This window comes from Parasteatoda tepidariorum, chromosome 3 (genome assembly GCF_043381705.1).
Source record: "Parasteatoda tepidariorum isolate YZ-2023 chromosome 3, CAS_Ptep_4.0, whole genome shotgun sequence".
NCBI lineage: Eukaryota > Metazoa > Arthropoda > Arachnida > Araneae > Theridiidae > Parasteatoda > Parasteatoda tepidariorum.
The window spans coordinates 97,433,113-97,449,798 of NC_092206.1; the positions used below are offsets into that span (position 1 = coordinate 97,433,113).

Here is a 16,686-nt window from a genome sequence, read left to right on the forward strand (position 1 = left end):
TATAGCAAACGTTGACTTGTGAACGCCTATCTCGTTTTATAAATTTATAAACAATAATATTAAGAATATAATTTCTTTAAATTAAACAGCAAAATTAAATGCTTTTATTTAACAACATATAATAATTATTATAATTATTGGTGTAATAAATTTACCCAATTTAAGCAATAGAATGGTTATTCTATAGCTTAATGCTTCTATTGTTAGCATAATGCTTCTATTGCTTCGATTAGTGGTTTTTAAATTTATTTTTCATTGTTTAATCAATTGAAAACTATATAGACATTCTTAAAACGTGCTAATACATGTAGCGAGTTTTTTAATTTTGTCCAAAAATTATGAATTATAATACCATATTGAAAATGTGATTTTAGAATTATATAATTAGTTTAGATTAAACTTTACATTATTAATAGTATCAGTTCAATATTGAATTTGATAATAGTGCCATTGCATTGAATTTGAAACATTTTGTTATAGTCAAAACTGTAATTTGCACTTAAATTTGTCGGTGTAGAGTGAAATATACAGTTTGTTCATATTTTGTATTTACATGATAAAAAAAGTGGGAGAATTTTTACTGGAATAAAATGAATACTGCTATAGGTTTGAAATATTATATTATTGTTTAAAAACTGTTCTTTGCACAAATTTGCTTTCGATGCATTGAGAAAATACAGTTTGTTAATATTGTCAACAAATTATGTGCTAATATAACATAAAACGTGAACTAATTTTCACAATAATTATAACAAAATGCAATGAATTTGAGATATTTTGTTATTTAAAAACTATACTTAACTTCGAAGGCATTATTTTGCATCCTATATACACAGTGAAAAATATAGCATCTTAATCTAGTCTATAAATTTTGTATTTATATGATAGAAAATCTGAACAAGCATTTATAGGAATTAATACCTTTTAAACTTTATATTTAGGTAACTTTTAGTGTAGTATTTTGTTATCATAGTTGACTTTGAGAATCATTAAAAGAACATTTTTAGAGATTCAATGTTAAGCAATCAAAGTTATACGCATTTTGTTATATCGCTTAAAAATATTAGGAAAATGTAGAAGACATAACATGTTACAAGACTTAGCAATGCAGTAACGTAATATTAGGGAATACGGATGTTATCATACTATCCTTTTATATTGAAAGTGTAATATTTTTCAAAATTAACTGATTATAGTCACATTGATAGGTAGCTGATTTTAGGCAATTGAAATATAGGTATTTTGCTTATAACCTCTGACGATACAAAGTAAACCATCGAAGCAACTAGATGTCAGCTTTACATGTTTTCCAAATTTACCTGATTTTTGTCAAGCTGATAATGCTGAGTTTAGGCAATTAAAATAGAGCTATTTTGGTTATGACCTCTAACGATGCAAAGTAAACGTTTGAAGCTATTAGATGTTTGCAATATATATGTAGTAGCTTATTAACTAGTGAATACTATGGATGTTATCTTACGCTTCTTTTTTATTGAAAATATACTTTTCAAAATTTCCTGGTTATTATCAAACTGATTATTCTCAATGAGCTGATTTTAAGCAATTGAAATATAGATATTTTGCTTGTAACCTCTAACGATACAAAGTAAACAATGGAAGCTACTAGATGTTTACATTACATGCAAGAAAGCATTAACTAGCGAATACCATGAATAATTTCAAACGCTGATTTTAGATTGAAAATGTGATACTTTTCCAAATTAACCTGATTATTGTCAATAAGCTGATTTTAGGCAATTGAAATATAGATATTTTGCTTGTAACCTCTGACGATACAAAGTAAACAATGGAAGCTACTAGATGTTTACATTACATGTAAGAAAGCATTAACTAGCGAATACCATGGATAATTTCAAACGCTGATTTTAGAATGAAAATGTGATACTTTTCCAAATTTACCTGATTATTGTCAATAAGCTGATTTTAGGCAATTGAAATATAGATATTTTGCTTGTAACCTCTGACGATACAAAGTAAATTATGGAAGCTTTTTGATGTTAACTTTACGTGTAGGAGCGTATTCACTATAGTGAATACTATAAAATAAAAGTAATCATGCGCTGCTTTTATTTTGAAAATATGACACGTTTCCAAATTCACCTGGTTATTGTCAAACTGATAATGAGCTGAATTTAGGCATTTGAAGTGTAGTAATTTTACAATAATATTTAAAAAATATAAAGCAAACTATAGAACATTGTTTTACGTATATTTATATATAATTTAGTATTTAACATTGAAATTTGTTCATTAATGGTTGTGTAAACTACATTATTAAAATGGGCTTTTTTTTTTTAGAATTTATAATTTAGCATCTATGCACTGCGACGAGTTCATTTATAATTCAGTACACTACAGTACGAAAACTAGCAATATTTAAACTAATTACTTGGCATCTAGGAACTCTGCAATTTTTTAAAGTCCAGTTTAAATGTTTAGTAAATCTTAAGATGAATCCACTTATGATTGCGTAAGTTGCAGTATGTAAAAAGCATTTTGAATCAGTGTCTTGATACTTAGTAATATTTTTTTAAAACAAATTTTGTTTTGTACACATATGATTGATTATATACGTTACAATGTCAAATCGAGCAATTTTTAAAATAATTACTGAAAATTTTAAAATTTAATTTCTAGGTAATTTTTCAAAATTATTTATAAGATCATTTCCAAGATTATTTATTTGACTTAGACAGAAAATTATCGACATTATTTTTGCATATTTTGTATAGCACATTAAAAAGAAATAGTGATAGTGTGAAGAATTTTCGGTTATTCCCAGTGAATTTATGCTATATTCAATGTACTTTTTTATAATATTGTTAAAATTATTCGTATAAATAAATAACGATTACACACTGAAGAATTAATTTCTAATATTTTGAGATTGAATGTATCATTCGATAAATCAACCAATAGAAATAAAAAAATTTTCAAGGAGTTAAAAAATTTCAATGTTCTCAATTTCTGTGCTTCTTGAAAATAATCCCAGTTTCCATACTTTTTTCTTTACTGATGAAACTATGGAAGTTAAGTTATTAAGTAAGATACTCATTTTTATTGTTTTTTAATCACTGCGCGTTCGTATGTCGGAGAACATAATAAGATCTTAAAGGAAAGTATTTAATTACATTTAAACTAGTGAACAGTATAAAATATTAGTTTTATTCTGATTTTTATTATCGTTATTTACTACACAGGGAAGAAAAAAAAAGTATGGTCAAAATTAATATACTATGGTAAAATTTGCCGTGTTTCTGACTCTATGGGGAACAGCAAAGAGCAAGGTAATTTTCACCGAAGCGCTTTGGTTATGATTTTGGTAAAATTAACAATAAAACATGGTTTTATGGTATGTGATATAGTTTGGTAAATGTGGTCATATTTGATAATTTCATTACGATATCTTAGAGAAGGGCAGAAAAACCATTTATTTAATTAAATTTACTTTTCAGTTTCGTATTTTTTACTAAATGTGTGGTAATAAGAACTTTAATTTTGAAAAACAGAATTTCCTGTTAGCCGTTACTGTATGAATGTAAAATTACTAAATGAATGGTTTAAATACCTTCTATTTTAGCCTTTTTCATCAGAATTATGTTTTTATTTTTATTAAACTATATTGAGAAAAAAAAGCTAAATTAACCTAGTTTCTGACTTAATGGGAACGGCAAAAAGCTCAGTTATTTTTACCAAAGTACTTAGGTAATGATTTTGGTAAAATTAACAATAAAATATGGTTTTATAATATCTGATAAAATTTGGTAGTTTTATTATGATACCTCAGAGCAAGACAAAAACCATTATTCGGTTAAGTTTACTTATTTTTTACTAAATTTGTGGCAATACGAACTATATTTTTGAAAATTAGAATTTCTGACCAAACGTTTAAACGAAAAAGTACTCAATGTTTTAAATGAATGGTTTAAATACTGAATAGTTTTGGTTTTGTTACACAAAATTAAGTTTTTTTTTTTTAAATTTTTTTTACTAAAAAAAAAGACTTTTTTAGACTTTGTTTACTAGAAATTGTTACTATCATAAAGTACGATAATCCTACAAAAAAATTTTTCCGCGTAACTCTGACATATAGAAACAACACTTTACTATTAATATACACACTCAGAAAAATCGGTGCAACGTGGAACCATTACGGTGTTAAATTGAACCATGGTTCCGTTCTAGTTGAACCATAGTATCTTATGTCATGGTTAAAGAAGTACGATAATATTATTAAGACGCTCTAAATTTTTCAGCAGTCTACCATTATCATTTCATCAAGAATTTTTTAAAGTAATCAGCAGCATATTTATGACATAGTTGTTTTAAGCACTACAAATTGAGGATTCAACAAGACCTTATTTACGAATAGAGCAAATTTTTTTAATACATATTTTTTTTATTTGTCTGATGTAACCGCTGTTATAAGGGGACGGGAAAGCCTCATTCTTTTCAAGGTTGATTAATCGATGGCGAAGGGTAGTGCCAATATTTAAAAAAAAAATCTATATAAAAAAATGGGAGAGGCATTTTTTTCAACCTTTCTAATTACATTGTTGTGGATTTTTTTTCTACCACTTAAAGGGGGGTGGGGATGGCTTTAGCTGTTGCAGGTGGTTGAACGATGAAAAGAAGTCACCCCCAAAATTTCCAGGGAAGAAAAGGAATAAATAAATGGAAAAAAAGAACGATATGGATGGGGGGCAGGCGTGGAACTAAATTTTGAGGCATGATAGGAAGTGGAAAAGAATATTTGACCTTGTGGAGGGGTCTTCGGGATGGGCAAAACCTGTTTCCTCGCGTGGGGCTCCTTTCTCTTTCGATGGGAATGGCGCCGAATCTTTCCGCGCACTTTTCGGGGCCACATTTGGAATACAAACGGAAGTTATACCTAATGTCACAAATAGTTCCTACCCATCCCTTAGTAAAAGTAAGTATTTCAATAATGTTGTATTCTGTTTCATATCAATTTGATTTTCGTTCTAAAAATTATACTCTTTCGTGTACTCGATCATCGTTTCAAATCAAAAACTGATCATTGATAAAAAATTAAAAACCGTACCTTCCTTCGAGTATCAAAATCTGCATTCTTTCGTTTACTTGTGACTCGATAAAAATTATAAATTATAACATAAATGTTTACAGAGATCTTACTTCGAGTATAAATATTATATTCTTTTGTTTGCTCATGTATTGTTAAAAATTATGAATACATTCTACTTAATTATTAATATAAATTATAATCTAAATGCTAACAGATGTTCACATTTTCCTTCGAGTATAAAAATTAGAATCTTTCATTTACTTATGGACGGATAAAATACTTAAATAATGGTCTAAATTTTTACAGATTTCGCATCTTTTTTCCAAATTTAAAAATTTTATTCTTTTGTTTACTTCTGTATCGATGAAAATTATAAATACTTGTTATTTTTATCGTCGATAAAATTTCTAAACTATAATTTATGTATTTAACGATTTCGCATCGTTACATCCTTTGATTATAAAAGTAATATTTTTTCGTTTTCTTATAGATAAGCAAAAAATAATAAATTATAATCTAAATATTTAATGATTTTGAGTCTATTTTTGAATGTAAAAATTATAAAGACTTGTTTACCTGACTATCGATAAAAAATTATAAATTATAAGCTAAATGTTAACAGATTTCATACAGTTATTTTCTTTCGAGTTTAAAAATTGTATTCTTTCGTTTACATCTTGAATGAAAATAACTATAAATTATAGTCTTAACATTTACAAATTTCCTATCGAATTTCACATTGAATGTAAAAATTATCGAGTATAAATATTTTATTGGGTATAAAAGTGATATTCTATTTTTCCTATGTATCGGTAAAATTTATAAATACTTAATATCGATAAAATAATAAATTGTTATGAATTGTTTTCTTGATTATCGATAAAAATAATAAATTGTTAGCTAAATGTTACCTGATTTCGTATCATATTTCTTTTCGAAATATCAAAACCTTATTTATTCGTTTACTTATGGATTGAAAATTTTTTTATTCGTTTGTTTACTTACATATAGGTAAAATTTATAAGCTACAAATGTAGATATCTCGTATCGTATCTGTTTTGAAATAAGAGTTTCAATTTTTAAGTAAACACCTTGTCTTCAACATAATTTATATTATTTTTTTCTCTTCTAATATTATTTGTCTTCAATGTAGCTTCATTGCTACAATTTAAAATTCGTTCTTCACGTAGTTCGATTTAAAAGTCGGGTAAACAAAAACCTAAGTAATATAATTCAATAAAAAAAAAAACTTTTCTTTTTTTTTTGGGGGGGGGGGCAACCATATTTTTTAAAAAAACTATTTCAAATACTTAGCCTATTTTTCTCTAAATATCATGACTAGCCTTATTTGTCTGCATACTAACAATTTGTAAAAGGTACACAAAATTATAAGTACTTAAAATTAAAGATTCGAGAGTTTTAATGTTAAGAAATAAATGCTTACATTTACTTATAGATACATACATACACAATTTTTAAATGGATGCGTTTATTTATTTAAAATTTTTTTGTTAGCATGTTGTTCTATGTTTTTATAACATAAAAACGATCCTATTTACATTTTTTCTCGTAATAAATAAAAAAAATAAACATCTTTATGCTGTCTTTCTAATTTCTAAATCAATAATTTTCTTCTAAAATTTCTAATTAATATCGAAAATTTTTTATTCAGAGCATATTTAAGTATTCTTTGCAAAAATTTAATGTATTTGTTTGAAAATTATTCCTAATTATTAAAAGAAAAAAAACTTCCATTTGACTCATTAATGATTTGAAGCAACTTAACTATTTACTAATAATTTTGTTCTACTTTTTGGCTAGATTATTATAATCTTTAATTTTGCTGCATCTCTACTTTTATTTTAACAAATTATTTTCATATCTACTTTATAGACACACACAAAATAGTTTTTTTTTTTAAAACCTATTTTAATTGGCCAGAAAGTAAATTGCTTTGGGTTGAAAAATTAAATGTATGTCACAAGAAAGAGTAACAGAAAAATTAATAAAAATTTAATTGTATAAAAGCTAATTAAAATTTTAAGTTCTTTAATCATTATTCTCTATTCTTATATTCTCTATTCTTATATTTTAAACTAAAAATCGTATTTATGTGCCTAATTTTGTTTTAGTTTAGTTGTTATTAATATTTATTCTTCAGTAAACATTTCAAATTTTTTCGTTCTGCAATTATAATTGAAAGCAGATTCTAAAATAAATTCTGAAATTACTGAAAAATAAATAAAATCCCTAAGATTCAATTTTTTTTTACTTAAATCGAAATTATTTCCTTATTTTTTTTCTGCATTGAGTGGATGATGATGTGATTGATAAAAGGATAAACCAAATGGATACTTGAAGGTTTTTTTTTAAAGTTTTTAAATGTTTAATTAGATTTTTTTGGGAAATATTTACACATGTAATTAAATTGATTCAAGTGCGGCAATGTATATCAATGCATTCAATTCTTCATGCCCGGTTTTTGTTAATTGATTGAATTAAACGAATTTCGAGATATACATTACACTCAAAGAACTATATTAAAAAGTAAGTATTTTAGTAAAACCAGATATATTTCACTGTGCTAAGTTTATTAGTATTTTTCTGTCAATTCTAATCTAAAATAAACTTTTTTTACAATAAATAATTAAAAGATGGATTTTATATAATTTTTTTATTGTTATTTTTTTTTTACTATGGAAAGATTTTACTTTTTGCTCTCAATATAAAAAAAAGCTCGTAAAAGCAATTTATGTTAATGATACTTTTTATTTAATGATTTAAATAAGAAAAAATCACGTCATAAAGCGTGATCTAAATAGCTAGTATTGATTTGATTTAATTTGATTTAAATTTCTTTTTAGTAAAAATAGTACTTTTTACTGTAAGAAGTAAATAGATTAGACACTTTCGCTTTAAATTATGCGGCAAAGTTCGAAACTAATACGAAAAATCTCGTTCGAACTTTTAAATTATTTGTTTTTGATGAATTGCAATATTTTTTAAAATAAGAATTTTAAATTCTTCTACGTCAATTAAAACTTTAATGGAAAAATAAAAATTACGTTTAGGTAAATTTTTTTATAGCAAAAGTAAAAATTTTCATTGCAAAAAAAAATCATGATTTTTTTATAATTGCTAAGTAAATACGCTTTTATAATTGCTCTGAAATGTTGTATTAGAGATGAATCCTCACTAACTTGAAACTTAACTTTCTTTTTTTTTTCGTTTTCGAAAGTTTTGTCACCTCTTAAGTTAACTTAGTCGGAAATGAAAACTGCGGAAAAGGAAATTAAAAGGAGAAAAAAAAAAACTCTGGAATCAACTGAGAGGCCCGAAGGGGGGAAAAATTCCCTGTCCCCCATTGATAAAATTTACAATTTGTTAAAAAAATCAACTGTTACTGAGATTATTAGAATTTTTACTATAGGAATTTTATGTAATGTAGAATTTATTACTATTATAATTTTTATTTGCTATTTTAGTTTATTGCTCCTATAATATTCTTATAGGAGTAATAAATTAATTAAGAATATTATTTAATATTATAATATTCTTAATTAATTTATTACTCCTATAACTATTAGAATTTTTTTTAATTTTTGTCTGTGATTGGGCAACATTATTTTTTATTACTATTTATTGCTATTTTTAGTTGAACATAAACAAACTTATTATTTGAAATGTGGTATAACTCGTTTGGTAGCCAAATTATGGTGCTATTTTAATGTGAATTTTGTTAAGTTCTGTTTCAATGGTACTTCACATCAGAATGGGTAAACTATTTTGTTAAAAAAAAATTTGTCTTATTGTAGTTTTCATTTGTCAAATCAATACATTACACCACAGCTGTTATGGATGTTTCTTCAGAAAGTAGGATATTCTAGAGTATAAAACAAGATTTATGAAGTACTTATAAGTAGTATTATGAATAATAAGTAGTATAATGAAGTAGTATTAATAAAGTTAATCTAAATTGTATTGAAACATACTTTTGTAACACTTTTTACATGTTTTAGATGAATGAGTTGTTATTTACATTAATTAAGGCAAGAAAAATATTTAATACACATTTTAAAGGGAATAGTGCCTACAAAATCATGATAAAATAATATTTTCCTTAAGCCTAGTTAGGCATAATAATCCCACTGAGTTAATTTTTTAAATTAGTCGCCAGAAGGATTATTGATTGCAAAACATAAACTAATATTTTAAAACAAAATAACATATAAAAGAAGGTACAGTAGTGAGACTACTAAATATATTTTTACCATTAAGCTAATTCGAATGCAAAAATATTTTACTGTTAAAATGTACCCTATTTCACCTGAATATGGAGTCGAACGAACTATTCATTCTCAAATTATTAAATATATGTCGTTTTAATATTATTTGTTGCCAAGGACAGTAGTAATAAGTAAACTAAAGGCCAGTATTTTTCTGATGAATTCAAAAACAAAAGTCTAATGCAAAATATAGTATACATTTCTAATAGCATTAACAAACATATGTGCAGTGTTTATTTAATATCATTTGCGATTATATAGAAAATTTACATTAACAGGGTCATAACTAACGTTTTTCGCACTCAAATTGAAGTGTTAGTCATAACATTTATGACTTAATAAATTATTGTTTTTAAAAAGGGTAATTGGAAGGCTTTAACAGTTGAAATAAATACTTTGAATAAAGGCGAAGGATACAAGTGTCACATTTTTTGGAGAATAGCCACTGTGTGTCACATTTTTTATTTCTTTGTAAAATTTGCTAAAATCTGCCTCAAAAGTTAAAACTTTTTTATTTACTGATTTCGTCTTGTTTTTAAAAGTGTATTTTTTAAGGCAACGATTGCTATAAATTGCGCATTTTTTGTTGTTGTTTTTTAATATTTTGTTTAGAATGAAGTATGAAATAGTAAAATTGTTTTAGAGGACATTTCTGTTAATTATTTTTTATTTTTTAAACTCTTATGACGTACACTTTTTTGAAAGAAATAAAATAATCGATGATTTTTTTCTTGTAGTCATTGTTATTGAAAAAACAACGTAAGTGGTACACGATTCGAAAGTAGCAGCGCCTAAAATAGAATTCCAAAAAAACTGACTAGAAAATTGATCTTTGTAAGAAAATTTTTTGAAATATATCTTATCGTGCAGAAATGCCAAAAATATAAAAATCGCAATTTTAAATTTTTTGTAGCTTATGTTGTTTTTCCTCTTGCATGGCAGTATGATGTACTGCATAGAAATGAGGAATGCATAGAAAATTTTAAATTTATCTTTTTTTTTTAGAGAAATATGCTAAAATATGCTTTAATTTTTTCACTGTTTTCAATAGAGTGTAAAGACGTTATATTTTACAAATTATGTATTGCATATTTCTAGTTTCCCTTAAGACATGGACAATAATAGAGCTTTGTTTGGTTTTAATATAACACGTCTTATTTTTAGAGCCACTTTTTTCAAAAATTTCATTATGAAATTTGAATTGACACAGAGAAAAGAAATTATAGTAAAATTACAGCACTTGCCATTTCTTATAAAAAGAAATTATACTTCTGGTAATAAAACCAAAATAAATGGTTAATTTAACCGAATAAATGGTCTTACGACATGCTCTAAGATATCATGATAAAATTACCAAGTTTTTCCACATTTATTACCAAACAATACAATAATTAAACCATATTTTCTTGTTAATTTCACCGAAGGCTGTTCCCAAGGAGCTTCGGGAAAAGTACCGTGCTTTTTGGTGTTCCCATAGAGCCAGAAACACAGTACATTTTACCACATTCTGGTAGTTTTAATCATACCTTTTTTTCCCCTCAGTGCACAAAATTGTTTTGGGTGGCATTTCTGTTAAATATTTTATGGTTTCTAACTTGTGTATTTCAGTATTTTGAGTTTTTTTTACAGATATCTGTTTTTACATGTATCTGTTTTGTTTGCATGTATGGGTTTTAGATTCGTATTTTAGTAATACATGGCATATCCAAAGATTTTGTGACGTTCTTGTAAAATTATTTATTTGCTTTTTTTTAGTATTAGTGTTTCAAAGTTTTTTGTAACACACGCACTAGTAAAAAAAAATATTTGCTTATTACATGATTTGTTTGACAGTTTTTTTTGTTGTCGATTTTGTAGTTTAAAGTTAATTACTGATTTATTGAATTTAGTAATCACATACTTTCACAGTTTTTAAATGTTTAATCTCCTATTTATAATACTTTAACAAACTTAAGCTTAATTTTCTTATTATTATTCTGCCTCAACTGTTAAAAGTTAATTTTAAGTTTTTTCACTTATAGTTTAGAAAGCAATTTTAGAAAATAATTGTTTTCTTCATTTTATTTTTGATGTTCTACTTTGCATAAAGTTGACATTTTCCTATAAATAACACTAAAATTTCTATTAATTTTTTTCCCTTCTATTTGTAATCCGTTTCTTTTTTTAAAAATAGAATACGTTTTAATGTATTAAGTTATTGACTTTAATTTCAATATTTTGATTTTAATTTTAAAAGTTTTATACTCCCTCGGCTTTTTCGTAGTTATGTATTTTAAATACTTGTTTCAAAATTTTTATACAAAGGATTAAAAATTTCTACTGAAATTTTGAAATAGAATCTAAGCATAAGCATTTATGTACTAAATCCTTACGACTATAATTTGAGTACTATTACTCTATAAAGTAAATTCTTTGGCCTAAACGAGCTATTTTTTTTGTTGCACTTTTTCAGTTTCTATTAGTAGATAAAAACTACTGCCCTTTTTAGTATATTATTTATATAAATATAGTATATTATTTATATAAATATAGTATATTATTNAATTAACACTAAAATAGAGTCTTATAATATGTAATAATTTTTTAAATTTTGCGAAATTCGGTGGTTTTATCATATCTTAAAACATGGCATGAAATTGTTTTTCAGTTTTTATTAAATACTATATGGTAATAAGAATTGTAATTTCTAAAACCAGAATTTCTGTTCAGCGTTTTTACTAGAATTTTTTTTTCTCTGCATAAAAATTAGGTTATTTTTCCTTGTATGATTTGTTTTAGTTTTGAACGATGAGATATTTATTTTTGTGCTAAACATAATTAGTTGTAGGGGAAATGATTTTTGCGCAATACATTTCTTATCAGTTTAATTTTTATTTCTATAATAAATTTCTACGTTAATAAAATTCTAAAAATAACCACTCGCTGTCAAAATTTTTTCCAACCATTATTAAATTTATTTTTAAAAAATTTTTTAAATGACAATTTCAGCACATGATGTTTGTTATTGAACTTGAAATCGAGTGTTCAAATTTCATAGCCTAAATACATTCTAAATATTATGACGTTCTTTTAATTTGACTTTTTTCCTATTATAACTGTCTAAATTTCAAATAGAAACAAATGTTTGTACAGTTTCAAAAAAAAGAAAAAAAAAAGGTTTTATTAAATAACTGTTTTGCAAAAGCATTTAAAAAAGGAAGAATTGTCTTCATATTTTTATAGGGAAACACCACTTGTAGTTTTTATAACATAATTTGTTAGAAAATTTTAATTTTTATAATCAATCTATGGACATAAAATTTCTACATTAATAATACATATGATTATGTTACATAGTATAATACAATATATAAAACATGTAATATATGTATAATTTTAATAAACATATATTTGATAAAATAAACTTTGACTGTGAACTGTGACTGTAACTGTTAATTGTCGAGAAACATATATTATCAAAGATAGTCATGATACCTACTTCAATTTTTGTCTAATTTATTTAAAAATTTAAAATTTTTACATTAGTATTATAGTTTTCATTGCGCGTAGAATTTTTTTATTATTTTTTTGGAAATGGTAGCATATTGAACAAAATCACTTTAAATGTTACAGTTTGACTTTTAATTAATCGAAAACTATAAACTAAAAAAATTAACTATATGAGCAATGGAAGCTACATTATTATGTATTTTTATCTATGTAATTTTGATCTGTTATAACAGCATTTAAAAAATTATTATTTTAGTTCAGTTAGGAAAAGCAATATCAATGATTTTGTCAGGGTTTTATTTATCTATGTATTGTTTTAACGTACGATCAATCAATGATTTTTACTAGTTATTGTCGATTATTGCGCTAGATATTGTTCATTTAAGATTACTGATTGTTATTAGTGTTTCTTATCGTTAAAGTATTTACACGGAGAAAAAAATTCTTGTAAAATTACCGCACTGTATGGTAATGATATTTTTGGTGAACAAAACCATAATTCCGGTTAATAAAACCAAAATATACGTTATTTAAACCATTCATTTGGTAATTTTAGCGTTCATGCATTAACGGTTTACAGGAAATTCAGTTTTTCAAAATTTTAGTTCTTATTACCACATATTTAGTAAAAAATACAAAACTGAAAAGAAAATTTAACCGAATAAATGGTTTTTCTGCTCTTTTCTAATATCGCAATAAAACTACCAGTTATTACCACATTTACCAAACTATATCACTTACCATAAAACCATGTTTTATTGTTAATTTTACCAAAATCATAATCAAAGCGCTTCGATGAAAATTACCTTGCTTTTTGGTGTTCCCAAAGAGCCAGAAACACGGTTAATTTTACCATATTCTGATAGTTTTGACCATACTTTCTGTTCTCAGAGTAGGAAAACGCTGCATCCATATTTTTAATAAGAAATATATTAGAATTAGATTTTACTCTTACATTAACTTGCATGCTAAATCTAATCAATTATGTTAAGCATTGTAAGGCAATAATACAATACTTAACATAATGAAAAATGCATTAAAATTGATTTATAACTGTTTTACATTTGCAATAATTTTTAAACACACTTTTTTACATCTATGTTAAAGCATGGGTTGGCATTCAGTTTACAGAATTATATTAAAAGCAAGTTATAAAATTTGCAAACTTGTGGTGTAATAATAAGCTGCAAGTATTTATGTGCCTCACTTTATTCCACACTGAAAGTTGGTAATTAGAACAGAATTATTTGAATTATTAGAATTTTCTTTTTATAAAATCGTTTATTTAAAACATTGTTTTCTTTCTCTTAAATAATATCATTCGCTACATTCATATTTTCTGTACGTCTACATGAAAATTAGGCTTGAAATTTTGCTTTAAATTAATTCATGTATATAATAGTAAGCTACATTAAATGGGTTTTATATGTCTCATATATGCATTAACAAAACATGATAATTAAAAAAAAAAATTTTAAAAAATCAGATGTTTTTTAAAATTTATTTCTTAAATTTTTTCCATTCATTGCTTTTCTATAACAATTACATTGAAAATGTAAAAAATTGTGCAAATTGTTCGGGTGTAATTTAATTCATTAAATAACGAATTTATAAAATTGGCAAATTTTAGAATTCTTAGTTTTTCTATTGTTCCTTATAAAATCGTTTGATTAGTTTTCTTAAATGTTTTTATTCATTGCATTCCTATATCTCTATGATTACACTCAGTTCCACTTTTTAAAATTTTGCACAATCGTCAAACTAGTTAGTTGTAGAATCATTTTCTCTCTTCATTAACACTTATTTTTTCATTCAAATGGCAAAAATAAAACTCTAAGAAAACCTATTCCGAATATCTATTATTTAGAGTATAGTATTTAAAATAACCACTGTTTTTGTTTTCATTTTGAAGGAAGGCATTATAAATACTTTTTTTTTAATTGATTAGTCATATAAATGTATTTTTTAAGTTGCAAATATTTTTTCAGCGGAAGTTTTCAAGAAATTTAAGAATTTCCATGACGATGCGACATAAATGCGGTGTTCCGCTTTAAAATTAGGGTACGACAAACTTTGCAAAGGAGTTAGAGCACAACAATTTATGTGGAGCATTACAACAATGAGTTAGGACAAAAAAAAAGAAGAAAGATTAAACACTATTATTTTTGTTAATGACACATGCCGACATCTTCTGTTTATCAAGTTAATTAATTAGAGTGTTAAGTTTGTTTTTGCACATTTAATTACCATTGCCTTTTAAAATGGCGTATCATTTTAATTTTTCAGAAATTTCAAAAGTGGTGAGAAAAACGTGAACTTTATCGTTCTTGTTTTTAAAACTTTAATTATTGATCCAATAGGAATAATGTGACTACTATAATTCTTTCAATATCCGGGTAGCTAATTTACAATCCAGCGACCTTCTCAGCATCTAAAGAAGATATTGCTTCAGTTCTTTTTGACAGATTTTACATGTTTACTCTGTGATAACTGTTAAGACGAATCTTCGACAGAATTTTTTTAAAAAAAATTATGAACTGTGAACTTTCAGTTTTTTTTTAAAAAGTTTCATCGAAAATCTTTCAAAACACAAAATTTATTCCTATTAACGCTAAAACATTATCACAGCATGCAAGTGACATAAAATCCCCCCAAAATTTCAATGCGATGTCATAAGTAGTCGTTTTTTGGAAAAGGTACATCAAGAAAGGTAAGTTTTAGCATTATTGTTCTATCGACTTCCCTTAATGATTCGCTCTCGTTTTTGGAAATTTTAATCTGGCTCTAGTTCGTCCCAATTATGCTGCAAGCTTTTGTTTCTTTTAAAATTTGTTACCTGAACAAAAACAATGACAAGAATCGAGTTTTTTTTTAATTTAAAGTAATGCTAAACAGGTGGACGGAGCGTTAAACGCCTCTGGATTGGAAAATCGCCTTCAAGTAGGATTGTTTCCTCTTCAAATATAAACTAAGAATGATATCAGATGCTTTTTCACTATTTTTGGACGTAAGCTCATCTGAATAATTTTGAAAATAGCCGAAAATATTGTTTTTAATATAGTGTTTTGTTAGCAAAAAGTTCTTGATAACTTCAACTTGGTATGTTCATGTTTGGTTTTTATGCCTGCCTGCCTTATTGCGGTATTATATAATAAAATTCCGTACTAACTTTGTATTTAAAGTTTTATGCTTTATTATTTTGTAAGCGAAATTGATCGAAAATGATTGAAAATTGATTTTTTTTATCAACAAATTTTTGCATTTAAAAATATTGAACATTTTAAATTCAATTATAATGTGTGTAAGAATTTAAATTTGTCTTTAATTCTTAATAAACGAATATTTTGTTATAGAGCAGTCAAGTATTCTCAAAATAAAAAACAAATATGTATTAATGTTATAAATTTTATTTATTTATTTTTATTTATTGATGTCTGATTAACAAAGGCAATAGGTTGATGTTGATAAATGGATGATATCTGTATGCTAATGGTTTGGAAGGGTAGGATTTAAAACAGCAGATCCAATATAACTAAATTTGTGCTATTCAATTACATTAAATAATATTTCATAATAGTTTTATTAATATAAAACTATAATAGTGAATTCACTATCGGAATGTATTAAAATATTATGAAGTATCGTGAAAAAGAAAGTTTGAAGTTTGGTGTGGCTGTAATGAGGTAGAATACATAAACAAAAAATAAATAAACTGTAATTAAATATCATTACAAAAGCAATCTAAAGTTGTTTTTTTTTTTTTTTTTTTTTTTTTTTTTTTTTTTTTTTTTTTTTTTTTTTTTTTTTTTTTTTTTTTTTTTTTTTTTTTTTTTTTTTTTTTTTTTT

General features: G+C 25.0%; 1 long non-coding RNA gene across 1 annotated transcript in view; it reads left to right on the forward strand.

Moving 5' to 3' along the window:
• Nucleotides 1-4,705: 4,705 nt before the first annotated feature.
• LOC139425210 (uncharacterized) overlaps nucleotides 4,706-16,686 on the forward strand; it is a 33,632-nt gene continuing 21,651 nt past the window's right edge. Inside the window, exon 1 of the long non-coding RNA XR_011636482.1 lies at nucleotides 4,706-4,951. This is a non-coding gene — a long non-coding RNA (uncharacterized lncRNA). The remainder of the gene's footprint in view (nucleotides 4,952-16,686) is intronic.